General features: G+C 38.4%; 1 protein-coding gene across 1 annotated transcript in view; it reads right to left on the bottom strand.

Moving 5' to 3' along the window:
* The window catches only part of SGK1 (serum/glucocorticoid regulated kinase 1), a 109,502-nt gene that overhangs the window by 40,103 nt on the left and 43,670 nt on the right, over positions 1 to 25,729 (bottom strand). The gene's annotated exons all lie outside the window — the stretch shown is intronic.

Here is a 25,729-nt window from a genome sequence, read left to right as displayed (position 1 = left end):
TTGCATAAGCAAAAACACCATGAATACATCTTTTACAAAGTTTTGAATGGCAGAGATGGAAGGTTTTCATTGCGAAACTGTGTTAGCATTTAGCCAAGTTAATCATACATCTTGACAATGATTCTTTATCCAACATGTCTTTGGTATTCAGTGGGTAAGTCATTAGGCCCATGGAGAAATAAGTGGGAAAATGTCCAGGGAATGAAAAACATCTATATAACATGTGGAGAAGTGGATAGTTTTACTAAGTACTGAATTTCAGCTTTAAGAGGTGTAGGTTCTGATCCCAGCCAGAACACTTGAGGGAAGTAACTTCTGGGAAGTAAGCAGAATAATAATGTGAGCCTATGAGTGTTCCAAGAAGATCCTGCATTAGCTGTTTGCCCCTGGCATGTATTTTCCATATGCAGCTTACATGTATCTTTTCTTTCTGTCTCTATATTTTTTTCTACTTATTTTTCAGTGGGCTCTAGACAATCCTTAAGTGGCTTGAGTTTGTATTTTATCATTCCGTATAGGGAGCATAAAATATTCATGAAGCCTAATTGTGGATCCAGAGCTTGGTCAGGGATCAAACAGACATTCCAGATCTTTAAAGGCATATAGGACTGTTACTGAGGACTTGAATGATGCTACTTTTAGCTGTCCTAAACAAGGAACCAAACGTCACCGCAATCCGCTACTGAAGTTTTCCCTAGACCTAGAATTTAAAGTCACACTATATATCAGCAAATAATTACTAATCATATTTTTATGGAGTGTTTACAATGGGCCAGCATATTTATTATCTCATTACTCAGTGAGCCCTCTGAACAACCTCTGGGCACTCTTGCTGTCCCTTTTTGGGAGGAGGGGAAGTATGGACAAGTCAACCTTTGAAGACTTATCCAGGGAGGTGACATCAGAAAATGGCAGAGTAGGCACCTCCAAGCTCCTGTCCTTGGGCAGAAACATCAAAATGCAAGCAGGAACTGTCAGAACCAAATCTGTTGAAACTCTGGAAAACAAAGGTTTATAGTGACCAAATGAAGGTTGAATTAACAAAGGGGGGTGGGCAACCTAAAAATGGTAGGAAAGCTTTGTGTTTACTTGCCCTCACCCCAACCTCTCCTCAGCTCAGTGGCAGTCTTGAAGGGTCAGCCCTCCCACCTGCTCCCTCATTCCCAGTCCCTGGCCCTGGAGCGCATGTCTCCTCGAACCTGTCTGGGGGCTACGAAGGGCTGCTGCAAGGGACCCATCACTGGGCCAGGCCAGAAAAGCACGTGCTGGAAAACTTCAGAGGGTGAAACACAAGTGCAACCTTCTAGGGCAAAAGACTACACCTCAAGCCAAGAGGGAAAAGCATACTGTTCTAGTGCTTCACATTAACTAACTCACTTTGTACTCACAACATCCCTATGAGAAAGGTATTATTATCATTACGCCCATTTTACAGATGCCAAAATAAGGTAACTTGTAAAAGGAAAATGCAGCTAGCAAGCCCAGGCTTTTCATCACTAAACCAGAATGCTTCCAATTATATACATACTTAAAGTCGAGTGGCTTAAGTTGTAAATACTATACACGAGTTATTAATAAAATGTTATTTGAAAATTTTATTCGAGATTTATTCTTTTTAATTTGAGGGCTTATTTCTGCCTTATTAGCCTGTTTGAAAAAAAGAATGGAATTCATTCTTGATACCATCACTGTTCACTTTCTTCCCAGATGGTGTAAAATATATTGCTGTTTTTAAGTATTTGTTGTGGGAAAATAAAGATTATAAGATGATACTTTTTCACAAAGCAATGGTTAAAAATTAATTGGGGGAAAAAATCTCCATTTCAAGGAAATAGAAATTTAAAAAAGGGGAGGGAGCAGAAAAGTACAAAAACACATACTTCCTGGAAAAACAAAGACTTTCTATTGCTCATTATTTATAATTTAGATACTCCTAGACTGTAAGCTCTGGAGCAAAAGGGACTGTGTCCTGACTTATTCACCAAATTTCAGTGCCTTAGCATGCTAGCATACTAGTCCAGCCATAGTAGTAGTTATGTAGCCAAGTGACAATAGATACTTTTTAAAAGAATGGATGATCAACCATGGTTTTACGTTTACATGTAGACATATTACTACTCAGCTCTGCTCAAAACCAGAAGTATGTCTTAAAGTAAACACATACAGGTCACTGCTTGTGTCACCTTATTTTCAATGTATCCCAAGGTCCCCCATGGAGGTTCCAAATGATATTTATCAAGAGAATGGAAGTTCAGGTCTTGTACCTGCTCTGGCTGATTGCCACAAATCACTGGCGCTGCGGAAGAGAGAGACCGGCTGGGGACGTGCGGATGGGGAGATTGATGGCAAGGCTTCGTCTCATGTATGCTATGCTTGTTAATGCCTCCGCTTGGTCCCTAAACCTCCCTTCTGTTTTTCGTGGAGTATTTTAACCTAACGAGAGTAAGCGTGAAGCACCCAAGTGCATAAAGGAAAACGAATCTGAGCAGTCCATTACTTACACATCTGCTAAAGTCACTCCATCCTGTTACTATTTACTCTATAGCCATAAAAAAGTGCCAGTTCCATTTATATTGGTCACATATGCTTCGTTTCTTAAAGAAAACAGAAGAATATCTTTTCAGAACATGCATGGGCGTAATTGTTTTTTTAACTAAATTGATTTTTGAGGGGAAGAAAGAAAATCTGTCCCTAGTTCCACAACCATCACCAACAGTCTCCAGGAACCACCACCAACAGTTTCTTGTGAGTTCTTCCAGGAAACTCCCATGCATACATACCCAAATATATATCTGCAACAATTTCTTCTGTGTGTGTGTGTGTGTGTGTGTGTGTGTGTGTGCGCGCGCCTGTAAGTGCATGCTCCTACATACGTCTCTGGACTTTGTGGCAAATAGCAAGGATGAGGCCTCAAGGCCAGGAATGGGGAAGTCAATTAAAAAGAAAAGGAAAAAGCTCGCTTAGAATCTTTGTAATTTCTTTCCTGAACTCAACACTTCTTTTACCAACACCTTGTTCCCCAGCTAAAACCACTAAACAGTCTATGTACAGAAGGCCTTAAGAGTTTGATGTGATAATTAACAGGACTTGACCTTGCAGTACAGATGCTGAGCAAGGCTGGAGGGTGACGGCTCAGAACACAACAGTTTATATAACTCTCCTCCAAATCAGTTAGACTTTGGCCCTTGATGCTATGGAAAATCTGCCTCAAAGGTTACTGAGGTGGGTTATAACTTAAAACAGCATAGCCTGGTGATGGATATTAAGGAGGGCACGTACTGCATGGAGCACTGGGTGTTATATGAAAACAATGAATCATGGAACACTACATCAAAAACTAATGATGTACTGTATGGTGATTAACATAACATAATAAAATAAAATTAAAACAAAACAAAACAAAAAAACAGCATACTGGTTTATCACCACACTTCTTAAGTAATGCAAGCTGCTCATTGAAAACCTAAGAGGAAAATGCCTTACCAATATATTTTAAATGATACGTATTTCTCTTTTCCCCATATAAAGGGATAGGATTATCAATAATGGTGTTTGATTAGAATATTTATGTTTTAAGAGAAAATGATATTCATAATAATAAACAGAACTAATTTTTTAAATGACAATATTCAGTGCTGGCAGGCAAGGGTTTTGTAAAATTAGTATTCTCATAGACTGCTCCTTGTATTTTAATTTTTAAATGTTTTCTGAAAGCTCTTATATTTTAATAGCTTTAAGATGCTCAATACTTTTATTTATTTCATTTTAGATCATTTATCCTAATAAATAATTCATAAATTTGTGTGCACAAAGCCATCTCAACGTTATTCATAATTACAACACACTGGAAGCAACCTAGCGTTTAATGAGAAAATGATCAAGTAAAGAACAGCATAGCCACTGTGCACATGGTGTCTTTTAAGTATTTTCCATGGTATGGAGAAATGTTACCCATTGTTATGTTAAATAAAAGAAATCATAATATAAAATTGTATTTCAAATGTGTACAGAAGGACAGACAAGTCAATACATGAAGCAATTCTTATTATTTTACTGTAGTGGGATTATGGATGCTTTCCTTTTGTTTCCAATTTCCTAAAATTTTAATATTTTTATATTATCTTCATAATGTAAAAATTATCTAGCATCAATATCTATAAATCTATCTATCTATCTATCTATATTAATGCAAACAGAACAGTTTTGTCCATATCTAGGAAATGGAGGGATGAATGTTCTAATGATTGGAAAAGGACCGGATGTAAAGCGTTACTATAAAAATACATACATATACACACATATATAGGTATGTGTGTGTGTATATATATATATATATATATATATATGAATTTTGAGGCTATAGTCTCATGCGTCTTTCAGCATAGAATTATTGATGATCTTGAATGCATGTGTACCCCCCTCTAGTCCTCAATTCTAGTTTAGTGTTCTTGAGTTTCTCTGGACACGTGCAGAGATAATACTCTCTACTATTAATCTATGACAGGTTCATTTTGTGTCATTGGGAAACAGGGAACAGGGAGTGTCAAGGCTCCCCCATGAAGATTTTCTTTAAGTCCTATGGGCCTAAATCATTATGTCCATTGTCTGGTTTCTCCATGGACCTGGTTCTCTCCCAGGGTAAATGAAAATACACATGCCAGGGCAGCACCTTGTTAAACTTCCCAAAGACCAATACTGAATATGCCAGACAAGGTTACCATTTCAGGAGGCCTAAACCTTCAGAGGTATTAATCAAATTGATGAACTACAAATTGCATACTTGCATATATTTTAATCATTTTCAGGCTGCTTCCCCCCCCCCCAAAAAAAGGAAAACAATAGACCTGAGATTCAAATATAATTCATGCACAAATAGCCCAAAATATTTCTAAAGGCTCTAAATATGTTCATAATCACACTGATGCCAAACTAAATTGGCATAGTTATTGTATTGGTATTATGCAGCTAATTTGATTCTCTCTCTTTCTCTTTTTTGTTTTTTTTGGCTAGAAACTTGCTAGAAAAACATAGAATTGGAAAATTCATTCAAGATTAAGTAGAGGAAAAATATTAGAAAAAATTAAATAGAAATACAATAAAACTTTTTTTAGCTATGGTTATAATTTCTATAAATGTTTCTTAGAGAAATCTTACTTATGTATCAGTATTGCATTAAAATGTCTACTTCGTATAGACTCAGTACAATGTCTCCTCTACAAAATGCCTACTAAATCAGCTGCATTAAAAACAAATCTAAATCTGGACCAAAAATATGTTTTTAATAATAAGATACTTAAAAAGCAATATAAAAATAAATACACATAGAATGAGAGAATGATGTGAAAGAACTGTCAGATAATCCCAACTTAGTATTGTTCTGAACTCTGGGAGTCCATATTCAAAGACTGAAGAACTTGGAAATTACTTAGAAAACAACCACAAAGATGGCAAAATGATTCAAGTGTTGGAAAATAAGACAAATGAAGAGAGGTAAATGGGACTGTTACTCATTTTCTTGAAGAAAAACCAGATGGCAATTGAATATATACTTTGAGGGTAATAGCTTTTTATAAGGAAATGGTCAGTTATCTGCACTGAGTACAAAACAAGGCAAACAGACTGGATTTGAAGTGTGAAGGCTTTGGTTAGACAGATCAGAAGCATTTAAATATCAAAATGACATGCAGGTGGACACTGTGCAATTTTCTCTAGAGCTATAAGAAATACTCTTTGGGTAGCATCTTCTTTGGGTGGCTCTGCCTAAAGGTAAAGGATATACTCATGTCCCTTCTAGGCCTATGATTCAGGTGCCTGGCAAGAATCTTCTTAAAGTTAAGAAGTGAATATAAACTCTGAAACAAAATGAGCTGGACATTGTAAACAAAAGGAGGAGAAGCAACTAAAATCAAGCTGAAAATATAGCTCCAAACTCTTTTTAGAAAAAAGACAATAAAGGAATTACTTAAAAATGATAAAATTCATTATAAAAAATCTAGAGAAGGGGCACCTGGGTGGCTTAGTCAGTTAAGCGTCTGCCTTCGGCTGGAGTCATGATTCCAGGGTCCTGGGATAGAGCCCCGCATCCCGCTCTTTGCTCAGTGGGGACCCTGCTTCTTCCTCTCCCTCTGCCTGCCATTCCCCCTGCTTGTGCTCTCTCGCTCTCTCTCTGTCAAATAAATAAGTAAAATCTTAAAAAAATAAAAAATAAATAAAAAATCTAGAGAAGTCTTAGAAGTGGAAAAAAATCGACATTTTAAATAAAGAACAAGATCAAGCATCTCTCCTGAACTGCGATCTAGGTATTTCTAATAAGTTCATTTTTTCAAACACAACATTAGGAAACATAACTACAAAACGTGGAGAGTTTAGGTCAGCCTCAACCTGACAGCCATATGCTTAGTGTTTCGCACAGGGTTGCGTGGGTGTGAGGCTCCTCAGTCAGTATTACCTGATTATCCCACCATTCTCTGACTTTTTGGTATGAATTTTAATCTATCATGAAAGGGGTGTAGTACTGCCGGGTTTGTTCAAAATAGACTGTGAGTCAGTTACGAAGAAGGGATTCCAGGAACCAGAAATTAAGAGTAAAGAAGTTAAAAAATTTTACATATGACTCAGTTCTCGCACATTTTGCATACTATTAGGTACTTTCTCTTCCTATAATTGCTTCTATATTTCATCCCCAGAGTTTGTTGTTTTCATCCGTAGCCTAAGAGAAGTGATTTTAAAAAAAATCATTAAGAGATGACTATTTTGGGGTAGTTTGCCAGCAACTCAAATATCTGAAATAGACTTGGGCTAAGCATTGACTGTTCAAGGTTTTTGAGATGATTACATTAGTTGCAGAATGGAATGGTTTACTACCTGCTAAGTTACAAGGCTCCCCTTCTCAAAAATCAGAAGGCTATTAACTCTGAAGGTAGAAGGCCCTGTGGCTATTTTCAGTTTCCTTACACAGCCCACCAACATTTTCATTGGTCTTATTTTAATAAAATAAACTCAATTTCATTTATCTATATTTTGTTTAGGATGGAGCTTCTCTACTGTTTTGTTTTCTCCTAGCTTTTTGTTTTTTTCTATCCTATTACATAGTCTGACTTCACTGAAACAGCTTGCCACCAAATAATCTCTTCTCTCAAGCAAAGGTACACTGAAGGGAGTAAATAAGTTATGTGTTTGCAGTCCCAGAGGATCTAAATCAGAATAAACCTGCCACAGAGAAAAATATGCTGTAAATAATACACATAACACAAAATTTTGCACCAGTAAAATTGTGACTAGAAATCTTATTTCCCAGTATGACGGTTCCTTCAATTTACATGACCTAATAATTCTTTTTTTAGAGTTTAATTGTTCTGGAGTCTAGAAACTCTTCAAAGAGATTATCTGTACCTCTGGGAAAGGATTGCCTTCCAGCTGGAAAGATAATCTTTCTTCCATTCTCCCACCCTCTGCCTAGAAAAGTAAATAGCTTACTTCCTGCCCAAGCACACCTGGATTTTTTCTCATGAGAGCAAGAAATGGGTTGATTTATGAATTAGGAAAGTGACCATAAGGTCTTAGAGAATCCCTGACTTTAGATGGCAGGGAGGATCCTGGGAATCTGGTTTATTAATTCCTTCACAAGTTACAAGTATTAGATATGAAAACTGCTTTTGAGAAGCCTATTAACATCAGGAGTGAGGTAAGCCCCCTTTCAGCATTAATTACACTAACTGCTATATAAAGGAAGGGGATTCTGGCAACTATTTTCCACATGGCAGAAATCCAGAACAGATTTGAGACTAAAGAAGTAGGAACCAAATCAAATGGATTGACATAAAAACTTTAAAAAAAAAAAAATTTAAAGAATATTTTCTCACATGATTCCCAAAATCAGTCAGTTTTTTTTTAATTCCCTCCAACTTTCATGCATCAAAAGATGATCCTGAGATACTGACATGGCAATAATTAGTGCTTTTAATTAGCACAGCCGGGAAATAAAGCAGACCGGCCTTAATAAGGGTCTCCAATCTGGAGTACATTAAAGTAAAAACACTTTTTTCCCCCAATATCAAAGTACATTCTACTGTCAAATACACGAAATGAGTTATTTTGCAAAATGGAGAGTATAATTGGATTCAGAACAAGTTCAATGCATTAAGAAAGGAGACGCCTTGGGACTCTGCGGCCTGGAATTAGATGGTCTCAGATGTTCACCAGTATGGTCCTAGAATACACTCTTCATATGGGGAGGTTTTTGACTGCTGTATCAATATACCCTAAATATCTTTCCTGGATAATGCCTATTTGGAGGATCAAAATTAAAAATGAAAACTATCCAATATATTAGAAGCATGCCAATGAACATTTCTGAATTCAGTCTAACAGCTGAATACATACTTGGCAGGAGGAGAGTGCGGTCACATCACCCCAGATCAACAGTAGCAAACACATCTGGAATCCTAATGATCCCAGGAGCTTTGGGGCCTTTGGGGGACAACCATCTGGTGCAAAGGAAATCTGAACCAAATGTCCCACCCAACAGAAAGAACCTCATTGTGCTGCTATGGAAAGCAGTCGGCCCTATTTCCCTCTGACAGCACATCGGCTTCTCAATTAGTGAGTGATTAAGAGAAATATATGTGCACAGAATGTTTACTAACAGACTTGGATCTAAAATCATGACAACCTGGCAGATAAGAAGTCATCAAGGATATATTCAACAAAAATAAATCCCTTTTTGAAAAGGAATAAGCAAATTCTGTTATCTTTACCTAATCTTTCGGCAATTTCTGAGGATAATGTCAGTTTACGGGCTTCTCCAGGCCTCAGTTCTTTATCGGTAAGATGGGGGGAGGGGGGGCTGGGATGTATGAATTTTATGGCCCCTTCTGATCTTAACATCTCATCAGCTTGTGATTTTTACAGAATATATGCCAGGCACACAGAGAAAGGACTGCTGAGGAGCAAGAAATGACAGCAAACGTTTGAAGCTGCTTCTAGGAGAGAGGGCATGTTGCTCAATGGCCTCAGATCGTTGGGAAGAAGGCTACAGCCAAAGATGACCTCTCAAATGGTTATAAATGTGTTTTATAAACCTGCCAGCAAATTCAGCCAGTGTCACCCTTGCTCTAAGCTACGTACAAACTATGCCCAGTTGTGGGGTCCACCCTGCGGTAAGCACACAGTAGGAATGTCCGGCAGACGGGCAGCTTCAGCAGAGAATGATGATGTCTGCATGACCAGGAGCAGCCGTGCAAGGCAACGCGTGGAAGGGCATGATGAAGGAGTAGGGCACGGCAGCATCAGCCAGGGAGGAGATACTTGGAGAGATTAAATGAGATAATGCATGTCAAGCGTTAAGATACTTATTTCATAGTAGATATTCAAGAATGACACATTAGTGATCATCAGTGTCATTGTTGGTACTGTTAGCTGGCTTGTGAGTGTGAATATTGGGTTTGCCCAGAATGACTGTTCGTGAAAGAGTAAGAGGAAAATTGTTACATCAGGCACCAAAGTGATTAAAGAAGAGGAAGAAGGGTCTTGGAGGTTAGTAGGTGATGACCATCAAGGGCATGGCTCAGTAGAGCTGGTGAAGTTCTTGAAGGCTAAGTTAGAGAGTGCCCACCAAGCCCTTTGGCCTCCAGATAGAGGGAGCTGGAGAAGAAGCCATTTATGTTTGAGGGTGGTGGAGATGTGTCACCTTCAGTACAAAGCCGAATTTCAGCTAAGGCAGCATTTTCCTGAAGATGTTTCTTTAAGAAAGGTTTTGGGTCCAATGTATGTGGGGAAGCTCAGGCTCTTCCCTCCTCGGGATTCAGAGCACATGGCCCAAATGAAGTCTCTAAGACACGTCACCTGGCTTTTTCAAAACACACTTGGCCCACAAACACTATTTAATATGTGGCACATACCCCGATCTCACAGAACAAGAGGAGAGGCCAGGGGGAGGTTTTTGATTCAATGGAGTTTACTGACAGCAGTCCCCGAGGACACTGTAGAATGGGGAAGCCAGGGGGCTCGTGGTGATGCTGGGTGAGAAAAAGGATAAAACCGAGAAGGGCCTGAGTGAGTTCCAGTGGTTGCCCAGTACTCGTACTCAGGACTCCCAGAGTTTGAGCAGGAGTAACGTTTGAGGAACGTGGTGGCCAACAGGATGGACGGTTGATGTTAAAATGAGATTTTGCAGTAAGGCGTGAGAGTGAGGGGAAATAGGTGATCTGGGCCAGTGGTGGGGCTGTTTTGACCACGTGAAATGTACCTAATGTCACTTTATTACCCTTCAAACCTTTAGACTTTTTTGTATGTTCAGAACAGTAGTCTAGATTATACAGTGGCAGTCTGAACAGATATTTCAACTAGTGAGGAAAAACCTCAAAAAGATCCTCATGCCTTCCAAATAAAAAATACTTAAAAGCATTGTCATCAATACATTTCCCTATTTAGTTTCTGCCTTCTTTGAAAATAGAGCTACCATACGATCCAGCAATTGCACTACTGGGTATTTACCCCAAAGATACAAAAGTAGGGACCCGAAGGGGTACGTGCACCCCGATGTTTACAGCAGCAATGTCCACAATAGCCAAACTGTGGAAAGAGCCAAGATGTCCATCAACAGATGAATGGGTAAAGAAGATGTGGTATATATATACAATGGAATATTATGCAGCCATCAAAAGGAATGAGATCTTGCCATTTGCAACGACGTGGATGGAACTGGAGGGTATTATGCTGAGCGAAATAAGTCAAACAGAGAAAGACATGTATCATATGACCTCACTGATATGAGGAATTCTTAATCTCAGGAAACAAACTGAGGGTTGCTGGAGTGGGGGGTGGGGTGGGAGGGATGGGGTGACTGGGTGATGGACACTGGGGAGGGTATGTGTTCTGGTAAGCGTTGTGAATTGTGCAAGACTGTTGAATCTCAGATCTGTACCTCTGAAACAAATAATGCAATATATGTTAAGAAAGAAAAAAAGAAGAAGAAGAATGTAGCAGGAGGGGAAGAATGAAGGGGGGGAAATCGGAGGGGGAGAAGAACCATGAGAGACGATGGACTCTGAAAAACAAACTGAGGGTTCTAGAGGGGAGGGGGTTGGGAGGATGGGTTACCCTGGTGATGGGTATTGAGGAGGGCACGTTCTGCATGGAGCACTGGGTGTTATGCACAAACAATGAATCATGGAACACTATATCTAAAACTAATGATGTAATGTATGGGGATTAACATAACAATAAAAAAATTTAAATAGTTTCTGCCTTCTGATGTCAGAAACACAGAATCGATTCTAATGAATTAATCTGAGAATACTCAAGAATCTATGCCATCTTTAATACACTAATGACTAAGTTTTACTTCTAAATTGCTTGAATGGAGGCATATTAAAAGTAAATTATAAAAGTATAACTGGGGCAATTCATTACATACCAATTTACAGCCTTGTTATTTGTATGGTAATTTACAGTTTTAAAGTACAGTCCTTGAAGAAACTCGATCGCTAGTGATTTTTTTTTTTATCTATATTATTCACTAACGCTGCACAAAGGAATTGTACTGCCTGGCATATTCTCAGAAAGCTCAAGATGTTGCTCATCAATGTATAGATAATTTTTATTTATGTTTTTCATACTCGATTCCATTTTTATCTTTATAGGTGAAAATAATTGTCTTGATGAGAATAAGGTTTAAAATAATAAAATCAAATTTGAGAAAATTCTAAACAACAATACAAAACTCTAGGAGCTGTGGTTTTATTTATGTTTTAGGCCATAATAGTTTTGTCTTCCAGGCAGCAATTATCTCCTACAATTAAAGATAAGGACACACCTGCTTGAGACGCCTTCTGAGATTCTACAGAGAATCTGCCCTTGCGGGGTGGGGGGTGTGTGGGGGGGTGGGGTTGCTGCAGTTCCATGGGATAAAATGCCAATGGAATTATTTTTCCGTGAGAACCTTTCAGGTCACAGTGTGGACTGGGCAAATAATCTGTGTGGTTCTGTCAATAATAGGTCTTTAGGGAACATACAACCTTCAGAATTGCGGGTGGGAATCCTAAAGATTTTGCCCTAGAGAGAGGGCACACTTGAAGATCTTTCCTCCAGTTTTCTCACTAGTTTAGCTCAAGAGATTCGGAAAGCAGACATAACACCTGAGACTGGAATTAAGTTGACCTAATATCTTGACTAATAAAAAGCTCACTTGTTCTTTAGAAGTCACACTGACACAAGTTCATTCAGTCACGCACTTGCTTTGTGATTTCTACTTTCTCTTTTAATTGTTTTTTTTTTTTGCTGAACAAAAAGGCATAGGACGTAAACTTATGATTAATAAGGCTAGTATCCAATAGATACAAATTATAAGGTGAATAAAAGTAGTAGATTGGCACATTACCTGTGATCCGGAATCATAGAATTTCACTGTGCGAGCCTGTTTGATTTTTCTTAGGCTTGGGAAACTAAGATGGAGTTTGGGGGAGGATGGAAGCAGAGAGAAATGAAGTAAATGTCCATACATTCTCTCACTGAAACCTCACAGAAACCCTGTTTAGTTTGTATTATTATCAATTTACAGACAGGGAAACTCTAAGACACAGATGGTGTTAGAGCTGGGCTTTCAACCGAGATCTAACTCCAAAATGATGCTTGATGCATATGTAGGCCAGTGATCTTTTTTTTTTAGTGTTGGGTAATATCAAGTAGCAAGCCCAGAGACATGATGGGCTGATCAGTGTGTTTCAGGTTTGTTCTTACGGTCCCTTTCAAACCCCAGAACTTGAACTACTCCCCATTCTTTATCCCTACCCACCCCATCCTCCAATGCAGTCACCCATGACAGGGCAAATTGTTACCTGCTTTGAGAATTTTTGTACTGCCGAGTTAAGGAAGAGGAAGGAAGCAATGTGTCCCAGAGCGGAGAGGAAAATCCCTCTGTTGATGAAACATCCTGTGTGGCCACTTCAGAGCTTGGATTTCCCCAAAGTGAGGTTAGGCAGCATGTTGCTGCTTGTCACATGGCCTCAGTTCTAAGTCACACCTGCTGTGGCCTTCTGTAAAATTTACCTATATATGGCCCACACAAAGCCACAAACACAGAACCCAAAATAGCATTGACCTCTGAGATGTTCAACAAGGAGAAATAGCACTGTTTTTATGAATTAAGAGCATGGGATATACCACAAGGAGGAAGTGAACCCTATTAGCTTAAACATGCACATCCTTTCCATACTGAAAGATTAATTTTGATAACTGAGGTTAATAATATGGTTATTTGTGTTTGGATATGAAATGTAACTTGATGGATTGGGAAAGCAGGTGCTAGATTGATGCACTATGCCTGAGACCCATGAGTCATGTCACTGATTTACAAGCTGTTCTTACCATGAAAATGAAAGCCAGAGCCAACTCTATGTCATACAATTTATGCCATTCACTGAAATTATAGATAATTTCAGTCTGTGCATTTGTGAAATGGTCTATGCCATTTTTGCTTTAAACATCTTTTGAACTTGGTATTTCTAACTTGTCTAAATAAACATTATCGTCCATAATAACCATTACCAATCCATTATGAGCCTTCATGAAAGCACATATAGCTTTTAGACTTAATCCATGAACTAAAGTCTTATGACTTCTACTTGCATGTTTGATAAACAGTCGAGTTCTTACAGCTGTTAGGATTTCAATTATGAAGAAAATTGGAACTTCCGCATTCTTCAGGGGCTAGAAATCACTCAAAAAAGCATTTCTTCAAATTCTGTTATTTTTTTTTCCCCCTTGCTTCTATCCAAAGCCATGGGTCTGATTAGTATAGTCGATGAGAGCATTGTGCTAAAGGCCAAGGCCTCTTGTTCAAGCCCAGGGGAGGTCAGTTAAACTAACCCTCCAAGTCTATTGAAAATTTGTTCTATTAGTCTATGGTGAGATTAGGTGAGAGAATATAAACCGATCAGTACAAATCTAGTCTTTAATGCTAGGAAATGTAGCTCAGACCACACTCAACATTGATACAAGGTCAATAATATTATCTCCCCATACAAAGACTGGTGACACCTAAGCAGACGCACCTTAGGGACACCTGTTCTCTTCCACCATTTACAGCTTTTTGCTTATTCATGGACAAGCAATCCTACCAGACAGAACTCCCTGACTCTGATCTCCATAGGCCCTGCCTCTCCAAGAGGCTGTGGGATTTCTCAAGTCAAACATCAAATGGAGTATATAGCCTGTGATCGTTGGTATCACACCCAAAATGTTTCCTCTCTCTCTGTATTCCCCCCTCTCCCTTCAACTGCCATCCTCTTTGAAGCTTTTCAATGCTACATCCTAATTTTACCTTTTCTCTTTAGTCACTAAATAATGACAAATGTAGCAAACAACAAAGTTTGTTCATGGGTTCTGACCCTCTTTTTAAAGCATTTTTTCCCCCATTTCAGTAATGAGACCTTTTTGGTTAGTATCACCCTTTCCCCAATCTGAAATTCTTGTTTCTCTTTACAAAACAAGAACCAAGCTTATTGTATTAAATCTCAAGCCCATTTATCCTTAACAGGGTCAGAGCCATAAACCTTAATCCTAGGCCATAAATCTCTAAAGGAAGAATTTATGGAATCTGACTCTCTCCTATTCATTCTTTATGCCTAATGATAACACTATTGTGATTGAAACATTTAAGTGTACTTTTGTTTCCCAGAGGATAGTATATAAGTTATTTTAAATACCTTGTGAAAAGCTTTAATGACCTGGATTCTTGTTTTCCAGTTCAGCTTTATTTTCCTTGCTTTAATTATACTAGGTTACTTCAGTCCTCCAGATGTTTGGTTATTTGTCTCATCTGCCTGGGCTTCTTATCCCCATCCTTTCCTACCTCACTAATTCACTCATCCTTCACCTCTTAGTTGAAATTACTCTTCCGTTGGGAAGCCTTCATTGAACCCCATATAGTTAGCTATGGGACCCTCTTATGTGCAGTCCATACCTTCCCCTGTGGTATGTATCCCAGTGATTATGACTGCCTGGTTACTTGTCAATATTTCCCTCCTCTCCTGGAATCACTGCATGGGATACTTTAACTGTCTGGCCTATAATAGAAACTCTCAACAAACACTAGCTGAGAGAGCAAACCAAGGCTCTGTCATGGGCTGGGAGGGGATTTGGCATTCTCGTGTCCCTGTCACCATTTTGCATAGGTGGTTACTACCTGAAAGGTCTGCTTTCATGCTGGTATCAGATTGATTGCTTTAAAAATAACTCAGTGTAGCTGGTACATACAATTCTAAAGGCAAAAAGAGAACTCTAAGGGTCATTAATTTCTTTTCTTTTTTTGGTACCACTAAGGTAATGCATTTAGCATTTTCTAATCTATAAAGACTTATAACCCCCGCTCCCTATTACTTAACTAGGGAGCCGCCTGTCTGCTACATATCTAACCCATCCAGAGCTGTTGAATTCTTGCATTTTCCCTCAAATAGAAATCTAGGTGAATCTCCTGAAATGGTTATTTTATAATCAAGTCAAAGGGAAAACACCTACCAGAGTAAGAGAGAAGAGTGATTTCAGAATAGAATTATGTATATACAGTTATCAAGGCTGATGGACACTGGAAAAGTAAACTAAAATTATAGATAGCAAGCTGTGGAGTTTGGACTGACTTCAAAGGGAGTTTTAACAGGTTCTTATGCCAACGTCTACTACTCAAGGTCGATAAGAGAAGTTTAATCTTCTTATGGAATAGAGCTGAGTCACTTACATAATATTGGTGTACTCGGCTGGTTGTGATGATTTTCTCAAGAGATGATGTCACCCAAATTGATCTTTGCTAGAGTCTTGCCTAGAAATAGATTGATTCACTTACTAGCTCACAAAGACAAGGGGCTCTCTAACATTAGTGACAAGTGAAAATAAAATGATTTATTCATCCTGAATACCATGGGCCAATGCATGTTTTGGCACATTTAAGTATTTGTCTGAGGTTCTCTGTAAGCAGAATGAACGAGGAGCAATTTACTTTATATGAACAGGAAGTATCAAGGTGATATTAATCACTTTTACTTCCTTTTTCTTTAAAAGGTTTGTAAGAAGCGTGTTTTCAGGTTCCCAAAGGTAATTTTTAGAATTGTGACACTGTTTTAAGAAATTATCATTAAATCTTTTCCCCAAATTGTTCGTTTCTTGTTTAATTTGTTCTTTATGGAGTAGTTTACACTACAGGGATGCTACTTAATAGATTAAATTCTATCATTTCAATAAGTAATCCAGGGAAAATATAGCATAAACCTTGAGAAAAAAAGAAATAATGGCAAAAAATCAAATGGCATACCGTTAAACTTTGCTTTATTTCCTTAAATTTTGCTCTTGCTTGTAGACTTCTAGTAGTTTATAAAAAGTCTTCTTTTAAAATTTTCAAAGTCTCAAAACTACTAAGAAGGGATATTATTTTAGTGGAAAATAGCCTTATGGTTTCTGGGAAGGACTATACTGAAAGGAGTAAGTTTAATTAGAAGAAGGAAAGATTTGGTTACATACAACAAGAGCCAACAAAATATGCTCCAACCCAAGGGTAAGCCAGTAAGCACTGGCTAGAGATTTCCAGGAGAAGGCAGGGAGGAACTTTCCTGGAATATTTTATGTCCTAAACAGCCTGGATGGATTCCCTTATCCCTTTCCAGACTTATCACCTGGGAAGGAGGTGTACTGGTAGGATGTAACTCCTAGGAGAGCATGGGTCATAAAATGAAGTGAGCTACAAGTGCAGGCAGAAACTGATTTTACCCCAAAGGTTCATCTCTCAAATTTAACTTTGGTGCCTTGAATCATGTCTTTAAACACAGCAGAAGCGTGTGCCGAGTTGTGGATAAACAGTACTTCGGTCGGTGCCTAGAGGGGAGCGTGAGAGACATGGAGTCCGCGCTGCCTCCACCTATGTCCTGGGCCCTGGCAGAATTCTCCTCCAGAGCTCTGGTTCTTGTCTCTGGGAGAGAAAGGCAGCACTGAATTGGATGGAGGTGGCCTCCTGGCTCTAAGAACCCTGGAAACATGGACTGAAAACACAGAAGTACACTTGGACGAGGAGGAGCCTGCTTCCTAGTTATCGAGCTGTCTGGCCAGATATGAAATGTACACATGGCACAGGCAGAAAGCCATACTCACCTCGGACCTGGCATTCTTTCACATGCAATCCTTCTGCTGGCAACAGGGCCCTGCTCAGTACCTTTTCTGAAGGAAGAGGGTGTGCCTATTTTAGCTTGAAGCGAACATAGACATTTCCTCTCATGGTCCAAAAAGCAGACCTGGTTCATTTTTTGAGAATGTAATAATCAAGATTCAGACTGGGAGAAAAAAATCTGCCACAGATAGGATTAAAAGAGAATTTGGATCTACATAGAAAGAATTCATTTAACTCGATGAAAATGAACAAAAAATTGCAACAGAGAAAGAGGCAAGGATAGAATGAAATCATTCCCATGATGAATTACAAGTCATAAATTTTAAAATGGAAAAATTCCTTAATTTTTTTGGTAATCAAAGAAATGCATATCCCATCATTGAAGTATCATTTAACTAAAGTAACAAAAATTAAAACATGCCACTACCCTCAAGGGAAGGTGTGCTATATAATGCTTTGTTCATATAATGCTGGATTGACTCAGCTCTTTCTAAATTGGTCTCAGAAGTATTTTGACAGGCACCATAATTATTTTCAAACTCTATTACTGGGGATTTATACCAAGGTTCGCTTTATCCCAAGGTTACTCAAATTGAGGGGAAAAAAATCACTTGCAGCCTTATCAAAAAGAGAAAAAAATTAATAACATGAAAGTACTAACAGGAGGTAGATGGTTACATAGAATGATATAAATTTGAGGTGATGTTAACCATAATGATAGTTATTAAACTTATGTGACAACATATACATATTTCCAATGAATGCTAAGTGAGAAAATGACAGCTTCACTATCACATATTCACTATGACAACAAGCAGGTACAAGATAAGTACGCGGGGAGCGGGGGCGGGGAGGGAACTGAGGGAGAACACGAACCAAAACATAGCTGCTATACAAAGAAAATGGAATTATTTTTAAACATCTCAACAATGCTGCTATAATAATTCTTACCTGAATTTTGAAAATCATGGGGAAAAGTTAGAAAAGAGGTGGACTGATATTAAAAGACATAAAACCCAAAAATGGGTATTTCGGCCAGCCAATAGCTCTTAGCAGAAGCTTTGGATGACAAGGCAATCTTTCCTTTGGCTCTTGGCCAAAGAGAATTGCTTGAATTAGAAGTCACTTAGGACATTTCAAATTACTGTAGAACAAAAGGAAAAAATATTGAAAACTTCAAAGAGAAACCAATAGAGTTTCGTCTATTTTATATACCCCTGCCTGAAATAAACAATTTTTAAAATGTCGCCTTTTTGGTGAAAAGAATTCGAAGGTTTTTTTTTGGGGGGGGGAGCTATCTTCTAATTCTGCCTCAGTATTAGAATAATAATTTCAGATATATAATGACAATAGTAATTATAGGAATTTTCACTATCTTAAGAGGGCAACTTACTGAGTCATTTTTAATGTTTCCTAAGACATATTATTTTCCAGGTAGTATTTTATTATTATTACTATTATTATTATTAATTTTAATGAGGAAAGCTTGAAAATGTGATGAATGTTTTGCTTAAGACTGATTTACTTGTTTTAAAGTCTTTTCAGCTTTTACTACACTTAGATGTGTTTGCCAACTAATAATATTTCAAATGCCGCTTACGTTTTTTTTCCCTAAAGATTTGTCTATTTTGAGGGGGGTGGGGAGAGTGCACAAGCAGGAGGGGCAGAGGGAGAAGGAGAGAGAATCTCAAGCCAACTTCCTGCTGAAAGCGGAGCCCCACACGGGGCTCGATCTCTGGACCCTCAGTTTCAACCTGAACCGAAACCAAGAGTCCAGCGCTTAAATGTCTAGCCACCCACGTGTTCCTGCCTATGGTTTTATTTTTGTTTTTCTTAAGAGCTCATTTGCTCTCCATCCTCTCATCGGTCCTGTGAGGTGGGCAGCACTGTTTTCTTCAGGGCTTGCAGGAGAGCCTCAGATGATCAAGTAACATGCGAACATGCCTATGGTCTTGTGACCTGCCAGAGGCAGAGCTGGATGTAGAGCTCAGGATTTCTGGATAGAATGTCATCTACTCCACTACATTCTACATATACAGAGCAATAAAAAGGGGGGCTTTTTCTTGTCCCCCTACCCCCTTAGCAGTCTCATCTTTTGTTTTATGTGATGAGTGCTTTCTCAAGGATTACATGGCATAAAATCTGGTGCAGAACAAGAACCATTATGAGCGATAAGCCTAGAAATTGCCATACATCCTTCAGAGACCATAATATGTCATGCCAAGAGCAGAAAACTGGGGGAAGAGGGCAATAGAAGCACTATTATTTTATTCCCTATAAGCCTTCATAAAAAAAATTTTTTTTTAACTATGTAAATTGAAAGAAGCCAGAAATCTATAAAGCCATCTGGATGATTTAAGTATATTTTTTATAGCCTCCTCTTAAGAAGGATCAGAAAAACTCAAGGCGATATGAAAATAAGTCAGCGTGGAAACTATTGCTCAGTGACCACTTGGTACTGAGCTTCCTGGGCTTCAAAGAAACAGCTCAACTATTTTGAGAGGAAATAAAATGGTAACGGTGCGCCTTCTTGGGCTGTGGTAGCCTAACAGATGGAGGTAAGTGTCTCAGACACTGAACAAGCCTCTGGGGGCCGACTCCCTCCCAGAACAGTGTAGTCTGCTTAATTAGAAGTGCCTTCTATTATTGTCTCTGGTGAATCGCTGAGGAGGAAGAAGAGGAAGTGACCTTACATTTCATCATGGCAAAGACCCAATGTTAATTCTTGTGTCTGTAGTAACGTGTTAATAACTTCTCCAAGTTATTAACTTGGCTGGCTCCTTCCGGAGGATTGACTTCACTAGGGCCTTAAAAACAGCGCATGGTGCCCTGGCTTCAGCTGTTGGTCGCTGACTAAGCAGCTTTCAAGCTTCCTTCAGTTGGAAGACAGAGGAGTCTGAGGAAATCCTCACTCTGCCAAATAGATCCCATATGAGAGGACAAGCTTAATGAGAATCAGCCGTGAGCCCTGGCCATGCGGTGCCTCTGGAATGCACATGATTTCCAGCCAGCATGGGCTGCAGACTTTTCAGCCTTAATCTCTCCTTTTCATGTTCAAAACACTTTCATGAACAAAATTTCAATTTCAGCTAATAAAGGCAAAGAGAAAAAAAGAACACATCAACCTTACAGCACGTACACAAGGTCTGGAGGAGACAGGAAAATGAACAAGCATTAGATGTGATGACTGCGGGGAGCGTAGAGAATAAATGGACACACATAAAGACATCACACAGGGCAGGGCAGCATAACTGACAAACAGAAGTATAAGCAAGGTGCTGCGGAAGCATAAAGATCATGCATTGTCCATTTCCAGATGCAATGGTCTTACAGTTGGAAACCATCTTTGTGGTGGTGCCTGACTTTCAACCAATAGGACTGAGTTGTAACTATTTACTTTCTACAAGTGAGTCTCCTGGTGGGCATGGCATTTTCCCCAAACCCACAGGTAATATATTATGATGGTCTTGAAAAACTCAGCCAGTAGAGACAAAGCTGAAGTCCTTCTTGACTATTTTTCCCCACCTCATTACTTCTCGATTCTAATCCCCGGAAGGGGTAATCACCAGTTCAGTTTGATGAACATACTTCCAGATCTTTTTACTTGCATTTTTACACACAGACATACAAACATGTGTGCACATAAACATTCATAGATACACACATACATACACATTGAGAGAAAAATATGATGTTTAAAAGAAATGTGACAATGCTAATGCTATATATATATATTCACCTTCAAATTGCTTTCCTAACTTAATATAAGTTGGGATATATCAGTACATATGGACATCATTTTTAACTGCTGCATACTGTTCTGCAATATGGAGATGCCATAATCAACAATTCCCTCTGAGTTTACAGTTTTGTTACCTGCAGATGTTCCCCCGCCCCCATTTTTTTTTTTTTTTTACCATCTCCAATATCACAATGGTTATCATTGTACCCATCCCCAGTATTACATAAGCGAGGATGTATTGAGAGTAGATGTGGACACATAGATTTGCTAAACTAAAAGGTATGAGATCTTAAAATTTTTAGTAGAGGAACATTGCCAAAAAACTTCTACCAGCAGCATTTTGGCCCATATTTTTACCATTATGACATTATCCATCTTTTCAACCCTTTGACAGTCTGATGGATTAAAAGGAAATACAATCTCATTGTTTCATTTTGCATTTTTTGGTGGTGGAATAAGCACTTAAACGATTTTAATTTCCTTTTTTCGTTTTCTAAGTAAACCCAGAGTTAATAGTAGGGTGTTCATGGATTCTAGGTGAAAGGATTGGCTGGGGATGGCAGTTGGCTCTCGTGTTGTTGTTAGTTTCTAATTTTACCAAATTATAATCAGCTCGTGTGGCCTGTGTGATTTCTGCTTTTTGGAATTTGATGAGATATGCTTCATGATCTAATTCTTGGTCAGTTTATGCAATTGTTCCATGTATGCTTAAAATAATGTGTTTTCTTTGTTTATTAGATACAAATTTCCACATAAATCATATTTGGTTAATTGTTTTATTAAAATCCTCTACCCTTACATATTTTTAGTCTTCTCGAAAGACTCTAGAAGTATGATAAAAATTTCCATGACACGAATCAACTAATTTTTCTTTGTATTTCTATTAGTGGTTGTTTTAAAGATCTCCATGTTGTGTAGTTAAGTACAAAAAGGTTTGTGAATTTTTTTTTAAGATTTATTTATTTATTATTTGAGAGAGAGAGAGAGAGAGTGAGCATGTATGTGGGCGGGGGGGAGGGCAGAGGGAGAAAGAGAATCTCAAGCAGACTCCCCATTAAGAACAGAGCCTGACATGGGGCTTAATCTCACAAGCCTGAGATCATGACCCTGAGATCATGACCTGAGCCGAAATCAAGAGTCAGACATTTAACTAACTGAGCGACTCAGGTGCCCCAGGTTTGTGAATGTTTTATCTTCTTGGCAGATATCTTTCATCAATGTGAAATATTCCTCTTTGTTTTTTTGAAATTTTTTTGTCTTAGATTGTATTTTGTCTAAAATTTATATTGCTAAAACTACATTCCTTTTATTAGACCTTGCCCAGAACATCTTTATTTTCCAACTTACTGAGTCCTTTCCGAATACGTAGGCTTGTAGTGTTCCCATCTGTTGGAGTGGTTATTTGATGTGACCCTTTTGGACTGTGGTTTCCTCATGGACTTCATAATCCTACCTGCCTTCTGTTTTTCAGAGATTCTTAATTGTCTCTCATTTATACAATGGCATACCTTGTTCTCTAGCACTATTATAAATTAAAATGTGTGCGTATGTGTGTGTGTTTTCCTGTCATTTAAGGCAGGAAGGAGAGAGGACATTTTATGCTTAGGCTGCCTTCTTGAACAGTCCTATGCTTTCCTTTATTCTAGATTTCCTTCCCTATCCCTATTCTAAAACAGTCTTTTCCTTTCCTTCCAGCTTAGTTGATCTGGATGTTGAAGGGGCTGTGAGAGAGATGGTACAGAACAGTCTGTGAATATGTTTAGTCAGCATGCACCCATTGAAAAGCTACTTTGGTTTCCATTTCTTTATGGCCCAAAAGTTGATTTCGGACTGAAATGCTACAGCTTGAGTTCCACTAGCATGTATTACTCAGTAATAGCTTGCAGAGCTCAGTGTTATCATCTTACCATCCCATTTCCATAAAGGTCTGTTTAATGTGTAAACAGTCCATTTTAGACAGCACTACTAGTAACATCACAATATTGTTATTCTTCTGGGTGATTTATTGGCAATACATATATCCTAGTTTCTTCCATGGGAGAAACATGTTTAAAAGCCACTAACTAGACTATTGGCAAAGCCTGGCACAAACTAGCTGCAATATAACTCTTACCAAGTTTTGGACATTAAAAGTAGCATTTAGAATGTACTATTTTTTGAATTATTATTATTTTTTGGGAGAGAGAGTGCGTGCGTGCATGAGTGGGGGGGAGGGGCACAGAGAGAGAGGATCTTAAAAGGCTCCACGCTCAGTGTGGAGCCCCACATGGGGCTCGATCCCATAACCCTGAGATCATGACCTAAGCTAAAATCAAAAGTCGGACACTTAACCAACTGAGCCACCCAGGCGCCCCTAGAATGTACTATTTTTAAAGTCAGAACCCACCCCCCCCATATTCTTAAAGGACTAGCATTCGATGTGCTCTCTTATTTTATTTAAAACATTCTTACCTCATTTTCTATGTTTTATCTTTTCATGCCAGGTACAGAGTTTATTTTCATTTATAGATCATCAAATTCCAACTGTAGGATTTCAGACTAAAAAGGGCTTTAGAGTTAACGGGGTTAGGCTCATCATATGTTTGAGAGGTTTTGTGACTTGCTCGAGTTTGTATATTGACTGTGGCAAAGCATCAGAATGTGGGTTGCTTGACTCCAGCACACTATTTGCACGTAAGTTTACACGTACAAAATATTTAAAAAATCCCATCTCATCCTCAAATTACCTAAAAAACCCAGAAAAGACCAGATGGCGAGCGTGAATAATCTCAATTTTCATAGGAGGGAACACTGAAGGGGAAGGGTGAATTAATGACTTGCTTAAAATTATCCACATCAGGAGTTGTCAGAGGAAAAAATTAAGAGTCTTTGCTACTAGGCCCGTGTATCTAACAGCCTCTCCATCTTATCACACAAGGCCACTTCCTGAAAGGGCAGAGGTGCCTTCTCAAGGAACTGTCTCATGGTTTAATCCCAATAGGAACCCAAAATGTAGGTTCATTGTTAAATGGTTAACATATCAAGTGTCTTCTTGATTTGTGGTGACCTTAAGAAAAAAGCTCAGCAAAGTCAGAGCCAGTTTATCCATTGTAAATCGGAGAATGATTCACCTATTATTCCAGATAAAGTAAAAGGATGAATCACAGTGTTGCCTTAAATTCCTTCCAGCTCTTTGTTTATTGTTTCCTCTTATATGGAATTCCATTTATTCATTAATCTATCCCTAGCTCCTAACAAATGGGCCATATACCAGGCCCTCAAGTAAACATTTAGTACTAGGCCTTTGTGCTCTGTGTAGGATTTCTAGAGCCCTCTTTCTACCTCTAAGTTATGAATAGTTCTTTAGACTCTAAGGAGTTGGCAAATTCTTTTCGACTCTAAGAGTCTAAAAGTCTGCAAACTAAGGCTGGTGGACCAGCCACATGTTTTTGTAAATAAAAACTTTTATTTGAACACAGTTGGGCGCATTCATTTGTATATTATCTATGGCTGCTTTCCCTACAGGGCACAGCTGAACAGAAATGACAGCGACTGAATGGCCTGCAAAGCCTAAGACATTTACTCTCTGGCCCTTTGCAGAAAAAGTTTGCCAGTCCTTGCATTTAGAATCTATTTATTCCCTTCTATGGTCAACCTGGAGTTGAGCCAATGTCTAGCTAAACAACAAATGCGCCACGGCAAATGTCCATAGATCAGCAAAGTGCTAACCTAGTCATGGAGGTCTAATTTAGTGTTACAGATTCATAGGCTTAGCTACTATGTAAATCAGCAAGCTAAGTAATAATGATTTCTATTTGCATGACACTTTCTAGGTTATGAAATAGTTTATATGTGTTATCTCATTTGATCTTTCCAGTAGCCTTAGAAAGTAGGCAGGAAACAGATTCTGAGACATCGCATATCCTAGAGTTGAACTCAGAGTCAGGCATTTTTAGCAGCTAAAATGATTCCTTTATCTCTGGAAAACATTTCCTTCAGGAAAAACAAAAAGCCGGAAGGAGTTATTAACATTTATCATCTTATAATGCACTGTTCTAAAATAATGTATTGGTAGATGATTTGCAATTAATTGTACTTTGTAATAACATGTACTGTCTTCCTAATTTGTGGTTTTATGTTAATAAGATGATAAAAATAACATAAGCATTTAATCTAAGGGTTTAAAAAGTCAAAATAAATATAAGCCTAACTGAGTTATAAGTGAAAAATACAATCTTAAATTTTTGAAATCTCAGAACCTGCAAGATAAGTCAGTTATCTGGCTTCCTTGGATTAACCAAATTGAAAAACAATAAACAAAACTCTTGGCGGAGTAGGATAAATTAAGTCTTAGTGAAAAATCTGAGTATACAGGAAATAATATGAGTACTGCATATGGGAAAAATAGTGAAATATGGGTTGATATAGTGCTCTCTTGTGGGTCAAATCAGATTGAGATAAACACTTCAGTGAAGGCTACAAACCTGTCGATGACGGTTATGATATATTTTTTGCATTATATAAGAATTGATCTCTGTGTGATCAAACAACTTATGAAGGATTTCTAGTTGGCCAAAATATGGTTGTATCAGTCTTGGAACAGCATTAAAGTCAGTGCAGCATACTGTATGATTCCAACTATATTCCAACTCTGGAAAAGGCAAAACCGTGAAGAGTGAAAAGGTCAATGGTCGCCAGGGTATAGGAGAGGGGAGGGATGAACAGGGAGAGTACAGAGGATTTTTAGGGCAGTGAAACTGCCCTATATGATACTCTAAAAATGGATGCATGTCATTATGAATTTGTCCAAACTTAAGACCAACAGCAAACCCTAATACCAACTATGGTCTTTGGGTGAT

The sequence above is a fragment of the Halichoerus grypus genome, chromosome 9, assembly GCF_964656455.1.
Source record: "Halichoerus grypus chromosome 9, mHalGry1.hap1.1, whole genome shotgun sequence".
Lineage (NCBI taxonomy): Eukaryota > Metazoa > Chordata > Mammalia > Carnivora > Phocidae > Halichoerus > Halichoerus grypus.
Note: the sequence above shows the minus strand (reverse complement) of the source record. Positions and strands in the feature narration are given on the sequence as shown.